General features: G+C 43.1%; 1 pseudogene; it reads left to right on the plus strand.

Annotated features, from left to right (window-relative positions):
* The first annotated feature begins 16,834 nt into the window (after positions 1-16,834).
* On the plus strand, positions 16,835-16,908 carry LOC137208256 (small nucleolar RNA U3; annotated as a pseudogene).
* The last annotated feature ends 444 nt before the right edge of the window (positions 16,909-17,352 follow it).

Below are 17,352 nucleotides of genomic sequence, written 5' to 3' on the forward strand. Positions count from 1 at the left end.
GGAGAGAGAGTAAAACACATTAGCAAGAGATTTTGGGTCTAAGAAAATCCAATGAGTTACAAAGGATCATTTTCATTCTGGCCTAGTGAGATCACAGTCGAAGTAAGTTAACGATTAAAGTTTGAGAAAAGTGCCTACATATTTCATTTCTTTAAAGTTGTATTCCCCCCACCACTTTATTGAGGTACGACTGACATATAGAAAGCTGTACATATTTAACGCATACAACTTGATGTGTTTGGGGGGTACAACTGTACCCTCTTTTGGATCATATGGTAATTAGAATGCTTAAACATTTTAGACACACAGACATGGTACCTGGATCATTTAAAAGGCAATGTGTCGTTATACTAGGAAGTGTCTACATTTAGCTGTTTTGTAGAGAGTTCTATCACTGATTAAAAGAGGGAGTTTAAAAGACTCCAACTAGGAACTATTGCACTGCTCTGGGCCAGAAATGATTATCGCTAGATTGAAAGTATGATGGTGGGGATGACGGAGAGGAAGAGGCAGACAAGAGAGATGGTCCAGAGATACAACCAAATGGGACCTGGAGAGCAAGTGGATCTGGTGGCATGGGTGAAGGGAGAACTCAAGAAGGCTCCCAGGTGCCCGGGTGAGATGGCCTGTTATGACACATGGCAGTGACAGTCACTGAGCTGGCAGATAAAGCTGGGAGAATACATACCATCACTCAGCCATCAATACACTCTGACCAAGAGCCTGCAGAGGGCCGCGTGTCTCCAGCCCCATGACAGACATCTCACCCGCCCTGACTGCCTGTCTTCACGGTTACAAAATGAAGCTTGTTTTAAGAACCCAATAACATCATTGCGTTTAACATTTGGTGTAGATATTCAGAAGTCCTCAGACAGTGCACATTTAATGAACCTTATAAGTAAAAAAATTAGATAAAAGTAAATGAACTCCATGAAGCCAAGAATTATGCCTTTTGGGTGGTGTTCCATTTGGTAATCCCTCCTTCTGCACCCTGTGCCACTTAACAAGCATGCTGGGAGAACAGGGGATGGAGGAGGTGTGCAAGGGGCAGAGGGACACAAGCCACGGTGACACCTCCTCCACCTGGCCGCCAGTTTGTCCATTCCTTTCTATAATCCACTCATTTAAAAACAGTTTCCCAAGTGTAAAGTATCACCTTTGTTCAATGACAAAATGGATACTCAAGGTTCGAATTCACTGAGAAGGAAAACAACTCAAAAACCATTTGGGAAATTTTAAATTCAGAGAAACTGAAAAAAAAGTTCAGAGACAATAGTGGAAGTAAAACCAATTTTAAAGGACACTGTGTTGATCCAGGCAAGCCTGGTTGGTTTCTTGGCCAATCTCTTCCCTATGTCTTTGTCCCTCTCAAAGTGTGGGTGTCATTTTCAAACTTGGGAAAAGAGCTATTGGGGAACTTTTGTTCTTTAGAAGCCCACTGCTGCCGAAAGGCTGTTTTGACTTATAACTAAGCCACACCAACTGGGAGGCAGCCTGTAACAATGATTTCTGTTTGAGCAACACATGCTCTTGAGCTAAGAGACACTCCACTCTGTTTGCAATTGGATGGAGCAGGTGTCTGAGGAGAGACAGACCATTGTCACCAGTATCAAAGGAATGAATTAACATGTTGATTTCAAGGAGCCTGCAGTTTCCCGAGAAGCCTCCACAGTCTGGACCCACTGGGCCTCCCCGGACACTGAGGTTGAAGGTGAGGGGACCTGGGGCTGGGCCATGTTTTCTCCGAGGCCCTGCTGAAAACTTGGCCTGGAGTGAAAAGGAGCTCCTCACCAGTTATCCTCCTCCCTCTCCCCTCCTTGTCCAGTTTCTGGAATGTTCTTTTAAACAAAGATCAGTTACTTTGAAGCTCACAACCTTCAAACAGCCTCCCATAGTTCTTAGAGTAATGACCAAAGATCTTACTAGGGTCTCAGAAACCCTTCCTGACTGGCCCCTGTGACCCCTGTGACCTCATCTCCTGCCCTTCTGTCCTGCTTTGGCCATACTGGCATCCCAGCTATTCCTCAAACACACCAGGCACACACCCTTCTCAGGGTCGTGGCACCTGCTGATCCATCTCTTTGCAGGAGGACTCTCAGATCTTCCTGCGGCTCCATTTCTCACTTCATTTGGGTCTTTGCTCCAGTCACCTCCTCAGACAGGTCTTTCCATCTAAAACAGTCCCCCTAAAATACTCACACTCTATCCCCTTGCCCTGCTTCATTCTTCTTCATATATGTATCACATCCTGATATTACATTGTACCTTTAATACTTATTGTTTGTTTACCTCCACCTTCTGGGAGAAGGAATCTTGTGCTTGGTGAATGAACGAATGAATGAGTAAAAGAAAAAAGTGAGGACAACCAACAAAAGGTTATTCTCTTTTAATTAGTCCAGATTCAATACTAGGAAATGTCATCAAATGGAAAATTTCAACGCTTGCTAGGATTTCCATATAAAGGAGGTAAATCACAAAATCTCCCTCCCTTGATACGCGTTCATTCTAAAGACATTTATTGTGTGCCTCCTATGTGTCAATTACTAGGTTCTGAGAATGAACAAGATGAGACTCCTGCCATGTGGAGCTTATGTTCTAATTTGGGGGGAAGGACATACATTTTTTTTAAATAAACAAATAATGAGCTAATTTTTGAGTGTGGTATCTGCGCTGAGGGAACTAAGCAGGGTGGTGTGACCAGAAGGAGGATGAGTTCCTCCTTTAGACAGAATGAGAGAGAAATCCTCTGCAGAGGTGATGCTTGAGCTGAGGCCTGAAAGATGAGAAAGATCCAGCCATGGTGAGAGGTATGGGAAGTCCATTTCATGCAGGGAAGAGCATGTGCAAAGGTCCTGAGATGAGGAAACACTTGGTGCTTACCGGGCTGGAGCACAATGAGCAAGAGGGAAGAGATAGATGGAAGGTGGGGCCAGATCATGCTAGGATTTTGTTTTGATTTTACTTTAAACTCAATTCGAGGGAATTCCCTGGCAGTCCAATGGTTAGGACTCTGCGCTTTCACTGCTGAGGGCTTGGGTTCAATCCCTGGTCGGGAACTAAGATCCTGCAAGCTGTGTGGTGTGGCCAAAAAAATAAAAAAATAAACTCAATTCTAAAACATTCAATGCTGTCAAGTAGGGGAGTCACATAATATCATTTATATTTGAAAGTCACTCAGTGTATCAGTTATCTATTGCTGTGTAACAAACCACCCCAAGCTTAGTGATGTAAAATCACAATCACAACACTCACTATCATTCTCACAGTTCTGGGGCCTGACTAAACTCAACTAGGTGGTTCTTGATCAAGGTCTCTTATGTGGTTGCCTTTAAACAACAGCTGGGCTGGAGTCATCTCAGGGTTTCCTTGCTCAGATATCTGGTGGTTAAAGTGGGCTGTTGGCTGGGACCTCTGCTGGGGCTGTCCAGTGCAACATCCACAGGCAACCTCTCCACGTGGCCTGGGCCTCTTCCCCATTAAGGAATGGGGAACAGGTCCCAAGAGCAACCATCACAGGAGAGAGCGGCAGGTGGAAACCATATCGTCTTTTACGATCTAGCCTTGAAGGCATGGGTATTCTACTCTTAGAAGCATGTGACTAAGTCTATATTCAAGGGAAGGAGAACTGGATTCCACATCTTGATGACAGATGCGTCAAAGAATTTGCAAACACGTTTTAAACCACCACATCCTGGTTCCTAAGTGGAGAATAAATTATAGGGGGGCAACGGTGGAAGAAGGGAGACCAGTTAGGAGTCAGTGGAATATCCAAGCAGGAAATAACGATGGGGTGGAGATGAAAGAGGTGCAGAATGCTAGGGCACACTTGGGAGGTAGACATAATAGGGCTTGGTCGGGGACTGGACATAGGGTGTGAGGAGAAGGATGTCTGTGAGGCCTTTTGCTTGAGGAACAGGGTGAATATTGGTGCCATTTACTCTAATGGAGATGATTGAGGGAGGAAGAGTGACTGGGAGGTGGGAGAAGAAAACCAAGACATTCGTATAGGACATTTGGATTTTGAGATGCATGTTAGCTTTGCAAGTGGAGATGTCAAGAAATCAGCTGAATTTTAATTTGAGTTCAAGAGATAGGTGTGGGCTAAAGGTATAACTTTGTCAGTCATAAGCATCTACATGGCATTCAATCATTAGATAGAAGAGATCACCTAGCCAGAGGATGTAGGCAGAGAAGGGAAAAGGACCAGTCCTAGAGATGCTGCAGGATTTAGAACGCTGTTTGGAAGAAAATGCCCCTACAAGTGCTTTGCACTATAGATGAATCAGGAAATAAGAGCACAAGGACAAGAAAATAGCACCCCAGTATGAAATGAAAAGGGAAATTATAGAACTACGGAAGCAAAGAGAGGGAATTCCCTGGTGGTCCAGTGGCTGGGACTCTGCACTCTCACTGCCAAGGGCCCAGGTTCGACCCCTGGTCGGGGAACTAAGATCCCACAAGTGGCAAAAAAAAAAAAAGGAAGCAAAGAGAGGACCAAAACACCACCATGAAAATCTAATCAATTAGACACAAGGAAGAGAACCAACATGATCAAAAATCAGATTAACGAAGGATGTGGTTGAGATAATCATAGTGAATTCACAGGAGAAAAGAAATAGATAAAAGCACCTGGAAAAAATCATAATTGTGGAAATTAGAAAGAGACAATCCAACACTTGGTTGTAATTGATGACTCAGAGGCAGAGAATCTAAAAAAGGAAACAGGAAAAGTATGCAGAGATATAGAAGGAGGTAATCAGCAGTCGAAGGGCTCATCAAATACCTTGAAAAATTAATAGAGTGACTGGCCCAGAGAAAATCCTGGCTAAGCTATTGAACTTCAAGGAAAGAGAAAGCATTCCACAGGACTTCGGGCAGGAAAGCATGACCTACATCTGAGAAGAAACTTCAGCTAACCTCAGAACTTTCCATAGCCTCTACCAGCTCAAAGGAAGGGCTGGAAAAAAAAAATGAATCAACAATATTCCATCCAAAATGATGTCATCCCAAGTATAAAAGCTTTAAGCAGAAACTCTCAAACATGTACCAATTTGGGAAATAAATATGAGCTAAAACGGACACTGCAGTTTAAAAAGAATCATCATGGGCTTCCCTGGTGGCACAGTGGTTGAGAGTCCGCCTGCCAACGCAGGGGACGCGGGTTCGTGTCCCGGTCCGGGAAGATCCCATATGCCGCGGAGCGGCTGGGCCCGTGAGCCATGGCCACTGAGCCTGAGCGTCCGGAGCCTGTGCTCCGCAACGGGAGAGGCCACAACAGTGAGAAGCCCGCGTATCGCAACAAAAATAAATAAATAAAAAAATGAAATAAATGTGCTGTGTCCCTTTAAAAAATATATATATTTTTTATGATCCTTTTTTCACAACCTTAATGAATCTCAAAGAAACAAATATCACTTGTACATAAGCATTTCTCTGAAGTTCAGAAAATCTTTCATCTTATTTTCATTAGCTCCCAAGGAAAATTAAAGTTCACATTTGTATTTCAACTAAAATACATACATAATATGTAAAGTTATTTTTAATCCATTCATTTATCCAACTACCTATTAAACTACCTATTTCATACCACAGAAAGAGGTATGAAATGATTATCACCTAGTGTTAAAAAGATATTTCCTGGTGGTAGGAAATTTTATGATTTGTTACTTTCTTCTTCGTGCTTTTGTATATGACTTGAATTTTACATAATCTCAAATTATTTTTACAAAAACAATAGTTGTTCTAAAAATTCTTAAATTAAGCAGTCATTAAGAATGTGCTACAGGAAATATTTAGTCAACCCCTATTATGTATTAGATATTTTGCACATATTGTATCATCTAATCCACATATAACTAACTCATCAAGGGAGGAATTATCATCTTCATTTTCCGAAAGAGGAAACTGAGGCCCACAGGTATTTGTTAATTTTCTAGAGTCACACAGCTAGGAAGGGCAGAGTCAGAACTTTTCCCAAAGCCAAAGCCGATGTTCCGCTTAGCAGGTTGCCTCCTCCTGGTTTTATCAAGTTCAACCACCACCTCCACCCCCACCGTGTGCACGTGAGTGTTCGCACACACACACTTCTGCAATACTCCACCTGCCCAAGCCAGGAAACTGTTATGACAAGCCAAATGCAATACTCATATCCTGAACAAAGCTGTTATTCAATAACTCTATGATTGGGGAAATAGCTGGTGACTTCACCCTGACAAGGGTCATACTTAGGTCTTAAGAGAAGTCATTGTCACAGAGCCTCCTGACCTCTGTGAAAGGGTGTGATGTTCAGATATATATCCAGCCCTTTGAGATGCTCTGCTGGAAGGTGGTTGAAGTACAAAGTACTATTGACTCGTCACCTCTGTCCACTTTCATCAGCAATGATACTTTGTACTTCTTTAGTGTTTGTTACAAGGGTTGTTTCAAAAGCTGAGGAAACTTATCAATTTCTGGGTATTCAAATATCTCTTTCGTAATGAACATTTATATATAGTCACACTATATGGATCAAAAATTCTTAATGATACATGAAAAGCAAATGGCAATAAAAGTGTCACCCACGTTTCCCAGGCCATGCTAACACGAGCCTGGAGGTGAAAAATGAGTCCACCATCATATTTGTAAGAGAATGTCATGGTTTTGGTCCTACCCAGCTTGCTCTCTGGAAACTCCTACTCATAAAATCTTGAGTTGCCCAGGGTGTGTATGACACGTGTTCTAGGCTACCCCACTGGATCTTCCTCTGATGTGGCATGCTCGTAATCATGTCTCCCAGCATCGTGAGAGCCCCATGTAGCAATGACTACCAGGGCCATGGTCCACTTGAGGTCACATCGCTGCCACAGGACCCACACAAATCTGACCCTACTTCCACGTGTCCCTCTACAATCTTGTTTCCACAAGACAGAGAGTAGTGGATGTAAAACATGAATCAAGCCATATAATTCCCTGGCTCCAAACCCTACAGTGGGGTCCCACCACACACCCTGAATGGCTCACCATGGCCTGGGAGACCCTGCAGCTTCTGGCCCCATCTGCCTCTCTAACAGCATTTCTCTCTGGGCTGTGGGCTGGAAGATGATGAGAGGAACAGACTGAGAAGGCAACTCAGAACCACTTTCCCTTGATCCTGGCCCATCACTCTTGAACCAGACATGTGTGCCTTGGTGCTCTTTTCTCCTGTTGAGTCCCCTATAAACAGACCCTGACAGCCTCGCACCAAACTCAGGTGTGCCAAGGGCTGGGTGCCAGGGTACTTCAGTAGCCTCATCACCTTCAACACCTCCACTAAAGTCACGCTAAAGAAGTCCCTAAATGGGAGCTCCCTGGTGGTCCAGTGGTTAGGACTTGGCACTCTCACTGCCGTGGGCCTGGGTGGCACAGCCAAAAAGTCCCTACAGTCTAAGCAAAAAGTGTGTGTTTAGTAGTAAGACAAATCAGGTAGCTGAAGCTCCCTCCAAACCCAACTACCCCAACCAGATTTCTGCCTCTATGTCTTCTGAGGTGGAGATTCTGGAGTTGCCACTAATGAAGATGCTATGGTAAAAATATGAAAAAAGGGGCCACAGGATCTTGGGCAGAAGTCTCCAACTTCAGCTGGAAAAGTAAGAGAAGGTAGCACAGGTGAGAGGTGGTTTTTTAAAAAAATTTTATTGGAATATAGTTGCTTCACAATATTGTGTTGGTTCATACTGTACAGCAAAGGGAATCAGCTATACGTATACATATATCCCCTAGAGAGGCAGTTTTTAAGCCAAGTTTTTGTTTGTTTTGATGTGGACCATTTTTAAAGTCTTTACTGAATTTGTTACAATATTGCCTCTGTTTTATGTTTTGTTTTTTTGGCCCTGAGGCATGTGGGCTCTTAGCTCCCCGACCAGGGATTGAACCCACACCCGCTGAATTGGAAGGCGAAGTCTTAACCACTGGACCACCAGGAAAGTCCCTAAGCCAAGTTTTATTGTCAAATAAAAGATATCATGTAGGCTTCGTATGCCAAGCTAAGCAGTTCATTTGTCCAATTAATAAGTGGTATTCAAAATGGGCAAATACTCCCCCAGGAGATTCCAAAAATAACTATTGAGTGTGGAAAGAAAATACCAGAACTTCTATTCATATTTATTTTTACTTTGCACATTTTCATTCCTTTTTTGTATATATTTTATTATATTCATAATTTTTACCCACTGGAATGTATTTTTAAATTTTTTATTGAATTATAGTTGATTTACAATGTTTCAGGTGTATAGCAAAGCGATTTAGTCATATATATACATATATATAAAACCGTGTGTGTGTGTATATATATATATATATATATATATATATATATATATATATATACTCTCTTTTGGATTCCTTTCCATTACAGGTTATTCCAAGATATTGAATACAGTTCCCTGTGCTCTACAATAGGTCCTTGTTGTTTATCTATTTCATATATAGTAGTGTCTATCTGTTAATCCCAAATTCCCAATTTATCCTTCCCCCCATATTCATAATTTTAAGTAGAGCAGAACATATATATATAACTTAATGTACACAGACTGTGGTTGCATGCTCAAAAACGTTTCACTGATGCGATGTAGGAACAAAGTTTGGAGACAACTGTTATAAGCACCAGGAACCCATCTGAAGAACTTAAGCTAGGGAACAACAGGATCCGATCTTATTTTAGTAAAATCACTCTGTCTGAAGTGTGGAGAGTGAATTAATAGAGGTGAAAATACGGGCAGAGGCTGTAGGCTAGGAGCTACTCAAACCCTGCAAGCAAGGCTTGAACAGAAGCAGTGGGAGTGGGCATGGAGAGGGGGTAGGGGTGGGGGGCAGAGGGAAGGAGGGATGAGAAATATTCAGCAGACAGAATCCACTTGACCTGGTAGTCAACATATGGGACAGCAGGGGAAACTGAAATGTCAACGGACTCTCGGGTCAACTGAATCACTGAGTGGAAACAGCATCCAGGATAAGGAAGCTACCTGTGAAGCAAGAGCTGGGTACTGGAGAAGCTGCTCACATCACAGGAGTCTGCCAACAGGAGCACATCAGAAGCAGGAAGGAAAACTTCTTCCTCTTGCAATGTCTCCTCAGTACCTCTGCTGACAAAGCTGGACATCATACTAGCTGGCATAGAAAACATATTTAAAGGACCCATCTTTATTTTTGCAGAGCAGGCAATGAAGGATGGACTTGGATCTGAGAAGCAATAAATTAATAACTGGATAATCCACCCCTTTGGCTTCTCAGCTTCCGTGAGAAATCGTCACTTTCATCTGGATCCAAACATACGTTCCCATTCCAAGTTTTAGAATCCCATTCTTTACCAATTTATGCCCTAACTTTCACATGAGAAACGTGGTGAGACTGTGAGCTCAACTCTTGCTGTAATTCAACAACCCACATACTTAAATTTGTGTTTGATTTTCAACAATATTAGCCCTGTTGATACAAGAAATAAGAGATGCTTGTATAAGAATAAGAGGGCTATCATGGCAATCTCAGGTTCTTAAACCATGACTTAAGCTGAGAGTTAAAGACTTGAGCTTGTGGTTCTTCTCTCTGTAAGTGCTTAAGTACACTCACAAGAATCCGTCTCATACCACAGTCTTCAAAGTCATCATTACTGTTGTAACTGTCAAGTGCAGCAGCCACTTAGTCTCCAAGGTATGTGCTTCAGTTGGCATTTCATCACAATAAACAATAGCTTGATTAATTGCAACCTCACTTCATGTGATAAATTACCAGCATCCCATTTTCCAATGACAAGGAGCTCAGCACTGTACTCAAAGCCAAAGCCATGACCAAACCTGGTACCACTGCTTGTACCAATCCTGTATCTGTCAGGATCCAATCAGGAGACATAAACCACACAAAAATTAAGCAAATAAAGAATTATTGTAACACAGGGTCAGAAGAACTAAGGACTGGCTAACAAGAAGTAAAGAGAACTCTAAAGAATATAAGAATAGCAGATGTAAAGAGTAGCTATGATCCCTAAGGAAGGATCCCCCCGCCCCTCAGGGCTGAGATCCAGACCACATTGGTGGGGAGGCGGGACGGGCACAGTCCTGAGTAATTGGATGGTAGAGTTGTGGTGGGTGGGGTGTGCTAGAAATCCGCCTCCTGGAACTTGCTGGAAATCTACTTTTCGGGGTGCTAGATTAAGCGGTTAATGAAGACATGTCTCACTGGAGGCAGTCCATTATAAAATCACCCAAGGTGTGTGCTGCGGAAAGCTGCTGGCCGTTAGGTGCTGCTAACCAACGCGCACCGCAGGTGCCTGGGAATAGTACACCTGAACTAGAGAGAAAAGCCCTGTGTCCCTGCAATGGATCTCTATTGCCCTCTACTGACAATACTTAATATTGCATCAGCTCACAAGGAAACGCTTAAAAGGACGCATCTCCACGTTTGCAAAGCAGACCATGAAGGGTGGATTTGGAGCTAAGAGGCATCAATTGGTAACTGGTACATGATACATCATTTCCACCTGCCAAAGAAAGAAGGGAGGAAAGAAGAAAGGGAGGGTGGAAGGAAGGAAAAGAAAGCCGGCCCTTTCAGGTTTGCAGAGCCAGTCTGAGAAGGACAGGACAAAGACCCCATAACCACATAGGTTGGGGCCACTGTAACTTGATGACTGCCACCCTCCACTGGACCCCTGGTACTTCCAAGGAGTTGTTTGCATGTGTGCCAGCTTTTTATCTCCCATGTTTTCCAGATGCTTCTCTATGCTCTTCATCTGCCCCTCACTTGCCGTCAGTGACCCCATCTCCTATTTCACAAAAACTTGGAAGCCATCAGACAGAAACTCTCTCAACTTTTTGCCCCTAAACCTACATATTATCCTGTATTCTGCCTTTCCTCCTTCCCTCATGTTATAAAGAAAGTGCTAATCCCCCATCTGGGGGGTTTCCTCTCTTCCTGCCTTCTCTGGAACCTCACACCAATTTTCTTCCCACTTTCCTGTATCTTTAACCTGTCCCTTTTTTTTTAGCTCCTTCTCATTAGCATTTAAACTACTCAAGTTTCTTCCATTTCGAAAAGCCCTCCCTAAACTCAGTGTGTTTCCCTGCGGCTACCCCTCTATTTCTTCCACTTCATAGCGAAATTTCTTCAGGGAATTGTCTGTGCTCAGTGTGTCCACTTTCTCCCTCCCCATTCCCTCCTCAACCCACTCAATAGATTCTCACCAACAACCTCCATGGGCCCAAAGCCATAAGACCTTTTCTAGAATTTACCTTGCTCTTCCCCTCAGTAATAATCACCACTGTTGACCACACCCTCCTCCATACATGTCATTCTTCTGGTTTCCATTATGTTTCTTCAATTCTCTCCTATCTCTAGGCCCTCTTGGTTTCTTTCTGCATTTGTTGATTTACATTCTACTATATGAAGAAGAGTTTCCCTTCCCCATTTATTTGTTCATTTTTTTAGATCCGTGTAGACTCATGAATTTCTGTATTTTTTCAATTGGTTTTAATCAATTATTACCCTTATTTACTTTTGTGGTCCAATTATCTCAGATTTGGCAAGTGAGAGCCTTCAAATCACCTTCTGTGTCTTTTGACACGTTCCCATCATTATTTGAACACTTCTTCCACAGCAAAATTTTCCAGGTCCATCTTATACATTCCCAAGCCTTGACTGAAATTAGTCATTTTTCAAGGAGCCTTGGTTTCATGTGCTATCAGGAGTCACAGCTCCCAGGCTCTTTCAGTGGATGGAACAGGGAATAAATATATGTATACCCCCCCACATACACTTTTATATCTCTCTTTATAGGTATATCTTTCTACATTATAAAGCATGAATTTACACCAACAGTTGCAATCCCAAGCCAGCAACACAGGGCCCATTCTCGTTTCCCCTTTCCACCATATTTCTTCCTCTCTTCTCCAACAGTGAGCAACTTGGCTCCCAGTATCTCAATATATATTCAGAATCCGTCTCCATGTGCTCGATCCTCTCTATGTCGCCAATTAGTTGACCCCGGTGGGCTGTCCCTGCCACCCCATTTCTTTGCTGTCCTCACACAGGCCACCATGACCACCTCATTTGGGCTCGTCAAGCCTAATTTTGGACTGAATTAGAATGGAATAATGAAAAGGAGGAAGGGGAAGGAAGCAAAGAAGGGAGTGAGGAAGAAAGCAAACAAGGGAAGAAAAGGAGAAGGAAGGAAGGGAAAGGAAGCTGGCCCCTCCAGTTATAGGAGGCTGAGTCTGCCCTTCCAGCCCCTCCAATGTTTGTGCTCCTTATCCTGTGACTTCTTGACTTTCACTCTGCACCCTCTTCCTGGGTGAAACCATCCCCTCCCATGGCTTTCATCTAGTTGATGATCACACCAAAATAGGCATCTTCATCCTAGACTCTTCTGGGTCTCTGACTTCCATACTGATGTGCCTACTAGAATCCACATTAGGATGGCCACAAGCATCCCAAATTTAACGCTTCCTAAAAGCATCTTATTACAACCACCGCCCCACCCCCACCCCCACCCCCGCCGCCGCAATGTGACCCTATTTCTGCATTTCTGTCTCTGTGAAAAGCACAAACAGAAGCACCTGTTGCCCAAACAGAAACCCAGGCATTCCCTTTAACTCCATTCACCACCCCTGATGATTCTGTCCCCTCAGCGTCTCCTACATCCATCCATCCTTCCTCTCCATTTCTGCGGCCTTTCCCCTGGGCCTCTCCAGTTCTCCCACTGAGCTGTCCGCTCCTGTCAGTGCCTTCTCTACACAGCAGCCCGAGTGATGCCTCTACCCCATGAATCTGATCGTGTTGCTCCCCCATTTAAATACCTTGCCTTTGGGATAAAGTCCAGACTCCTTAACGGTCCTTGCTCTGTCCTACCTCGCAACATCACTGTTTTCCCCTCTCCATTTTACCTGCTGTCTAGCCCTCCTGAATCTCTTCTGCCCCCCAAATCCCCCATGATCTCTCTTCAGGGAGCTTCTGGAGTGTGTTATTCCCCTCTGCTCGGAACATTCTGCTTAAACCCCTACTCTCAACTGGCCTTGCTTCTGCTCCTGCTCATCTGACGCTTGTCAGCTTTGACATCACCTCCTCCTGGAAGCCCACTCTGATTTGCCAAACCTAGGTGAGGTGTTCTCCCCATGAATGAATGGAGATTAGGGAGCACGAGTTATTCATGCTTAATTTCCCAGTGCTGAGCTCAGCACTTGGTCTTGTTAGCACAATGACAAAATCGTCACTGTGGGAGGCAAAATAATGCCCCCCACCCAAGACATCCATGTCCTAGTCCCCATGTAACTATGTTATGTTACACAGGAAGGGCGAATTAAGGGTGCAGATGGAATTAAGGTTGCTAATCAGCTGACCTTAAAAGAAGATTACTTTGGTGGAAAATCTTATCTAGGTGGGCCAGGTGTGATTACAAGGATCCTTTAAATGCAGAAGAGAGAGGCAGAACCAGAGGGATGGCATCAGGAGAAAAACTCGACCACCATTGCTGGCTTTAAAGATAGGCCACATGGACTACCCTGGTGGCACTCTGGTTAAGGATCCGCCTGCCAATGCAGGGGACATGGGTTCGAGCCCTGGTCTGGGAAGATCCCACATGCTGTGGAAGCAACTAAGCCCGTGTGCCACAACTACTGACCCTGTGCTCTAGAGCCCGCACACCACAACTACTGAGCCCACGTGCCACAACTAATGAAGCCCGCGTGCCTAGAGCCCGTGCTCCGCAACAAGCCACCGCAATTAGAAGCCCACGCACCGCAACGAAGAGTAGCCCCCGCTCGTCGCCAATAGAGAAAGCCCGTGCAGCAACGAAGACCCAATGCAGCCAAAAACAAATTAAATAAATAAATTTAAAAAAAAAAAAGGTCCCAAGAATCAAAGTGTTTCATGGCCACCTGATGTGCTGTGTTTTGTGTTCTGCTGGAGATCTATAACCCAGCCACTCCCTGATGCTGGGCTCCATGCACCTCCATATCAGAGCTGATAGGCTCTCTTCACCACAACCAAGCATTCCCAGAGGGCACCCAGAGGGCACCGGTCTATATATTATAAGCCATTAATACTGTATTTCAAACTAAGAGCTTGTTGCTATAAAGGCCCAGTAAGCACATTTACAATTTTTCTGTTTTTGCAAATTCTGAAGAAACCAAGAACACAACTCAAAACTGTGTTTTATTTTGTTTTCCTTTATGACCAGCTACTCTTAAAAATAAAAATTGATACCTCTGCATTAGTGTTCCTTTATGGTTTATTAGACAGTATTACCCCATATATCAGTTTATTTGGTGCTTGGAACAACTTGCAAATTATGATTATCCCCATTTTTCAGGTGAGAAGTCAGAGGTTCAAAGATGTTTTGTAATTTGCCCAAGATCACACAGCTAATAAATGGCAAAGCCTAAAAACTAAAATCCAGGTCTTTGGGTAGAAAATACTACTCTCTCTACGTTGGAAAGAACCTTAGTGATATTTATTTATTTATTTATTTATATTTATTTATTGGCTGCGTTGGGTCTTCCTTGCTGTGCACAGGCTTTCTCTAGTCACGGCGAGCGGGGACTGCTCTTCGTTGCAGTGCGAGGGCTTCTCAGTTCGATGGCTTCTCTTGTTGTGGAGCACAGGCTCTACAAACCTAGGCTTCGGTAGTTATGGCATGCGGGCTTCAGTAGTTGTGGCTCGCGGGCTCTAGAGCGCAGGCTCAGTAGCTGTGGCGCACGGGCCTAGTTGCTCCGCAGCATGTGGGATCTTCCCAGACCAGGGCTCGAACCTGTGTCCCCTGCGTTGGCAGGAAGATTCTTAAACACTACGCCACCAGGGAAGCCCCTTAGTGATATTTAACTCTGATCCCAAATGAGAAACTGTAGCTCAAAGAGACTAAATGGCCTTCCCCAGGTCATCTGTCTGGCAGGCTCGTTTACGGCAAAGACAAAACTTTCAGTCTCCACTCTTCACCCTCTACCCTAAGGATCTGCCATGTTCAAAATCACCTATATACCCAGAGGTAGAGAAAGAACTTGAATCATTAATCATTTAGTAATTAGGTTGAATAACCTGAGAGATATGGGTCACATTCTCTTATTACAAACCTCCAAGGGACCCTCCAAACATCTCAGTTCTACTAAAATATTGTACTAAACATGCTTTAAAAAAGTGGGCTGAGGGACTTCCCTGGTGGTCCAGTGGCTAAGACTCCGTGCTCCCAATACAGGGGGCCTGGGTTCGATCGCTGGTCAAGGAACTAGATCTCACATGCCGCAGCTAAGAGTTCGCATGCCACAACGAAGATCCTGCACGTGGCAACGAAGATCTCATGTGCCGCAACTAACACCTGGTGCAGCCAAAATAAATAAATAAATATATATACATATATATATATATATATATAAAATGTGTGCTGAAATCATCTTGGGACTGTACTGTGATATTCCCATGATGCTCAAATAGTATGTATTTTTCTGGGTTTTGGACAATGAAATTGATGTTACAGGGATTTTGTGACCTCTCTGCCTGATGTCACAATAGATATGGTCTGTGAGAGTAAAATCTATGGATGTTCAGAAGAGGAGAGACTTAAATAAAGTTCTTTGATAGAAGTACGGTAAGGGACTTCCCTAGTGGCGCAGTGCTTAAGAATCCGCCTGCCAATGCAGTGGACACAGGTTCCAGCCCTGGTCAGGGAAGATTCCACATGCCGCAGAGCAACTAAGCCCATGTGCCACAACTGCTGAGCCCACGTGCCACAACTACTGAAGCCTGCGTGCCTAGAGCCTGTGTTCTCAACAAGAGAAGCCACTGCAATGAGAAGCCCGCACACCGCAAGGAAGAGTAGCCCTGTTCACCGCAACTAGAGAAAGCCTGCGCACAGCAACGAAGTCCAACGCAGGCAAAAATAAATAAATAAATATTTTAAAAATAAATAAAAATAAACACTATGTATCAATAAATGCAGCCAAAATTCGGTTAACTCTCTTCACTGTTTGAAAAAATAAATAAACAAATAAATAAATAAAACGGAATCTTCTTTAATAACAACACCCAGAATGTTGCAGGCTAAAAAAGCTCTAATTTCACATTTGCTCAAGCATTGATTTGATGTCGCCAATATGACTCCAATCTTGGATAAAGTATGCAAACAACATAATTTTATTTCCTCATTTATCAAAACTGATTAGGGAAAAATTAATTAATGAGGGAACCAATAAGATGTTACAAGCTGTTCAAAGAATTCCCAAAACTGCATGTATACAAGACTATCAAGAATGATAAAGATGTGGAATCTAAAATATGACACACATGAACTTATCTGCGAAACAGAAACAGACTCCCAGAAATAGAAAACAGACTGTAGTTGCCAAGGGGGTGTGGGAGTGGGGGAAGGATGGAGTAGGAGTTTGGGATAAGCAGAAGCAAACTATTACATAGAGAATGGATAAACAACAAGGTCCTACTGTATAGCACAGGGAACTATACTCATTATCCTGTGATAAAGCATAATGGAAAAGAATATGAAAAAGAATGTATATATATATGTATAACCAAATCACTTTGTTGTACAGCAGAAATTAACAATGTTGTATATCAACTATACTTCAATAAAATAAAAATTTTTTAAAGAATGATAAAGTAAGTTTGATTAATAGATGAAAAACAACAACAACAGGCACCAACTGCAGGGGTCCCTCCTAATTCTTAGTAACAAAAACCTGATTGTATGGTTGGGGTGTTATAAGGGCTGTATAGTCAAAGAGGGACTGGTCTGACTTGAGATTTCTTTAATCTAGCTTCCCATTCTTGGTAGGATTGGGAAAGGCAGCATTATTTTTAAAAATCATTTAAGAATTCCACAAAAATAAAGACTATACTTTCAGGGATCATTTCTATAGTTTGTTACTAGAGAAGTTTCAGAAACCATAACTCAAAAAGAGTCATGTACCACAATGTTCATTGCAGCTCTGTTTACAATAGCCAGGACATGGAAGCAACCTAAGTGTCCACTGACAGATGAATGGATAAAGAAGATGTGGCACATATATACAATGGAATATTACTCAGCCATGAAAAGAAATGAAATAGAATTATTTGTAGTGAGGTGGATGGACCTAGAGTCTGTCCTACAGAGTGAAGTAAGTCAGAGAGAGAAAAACAAATACCGTATGCTAACACATATATATGGAATCTAAAAAAAAAAAAAAATGGTCATGAAGAACCTAGGGGCAAGACAGGAATAAAGACCTGTCCACTAGAGAGTGGACTTGAGGACATGGGGAGGGGGAAGGGTAAGCTGGGACAAAGTGAGAGAGTGGCATGGACATATATACACTACCAAATGTAAAATAGATAGCTAGTGGGAAGCAGCCGCATAGCACAGGG

The sequence above is a fragment of the Pseudorca crassidens genome, chromosome 15 (genome assembly GCF_039906515.1).
Source record: "Pseudorca crassidens isolate mPseCra1 chromosome 15, mPseCra1.hap1, whole genome shotgun sequence".
Lineage (NCBI taxonomy): Eukaryota > Metazoa > Chordata > Mammalia > Artiodactyla > Delphinidae > Pseudorca > Pseudorca crassidens.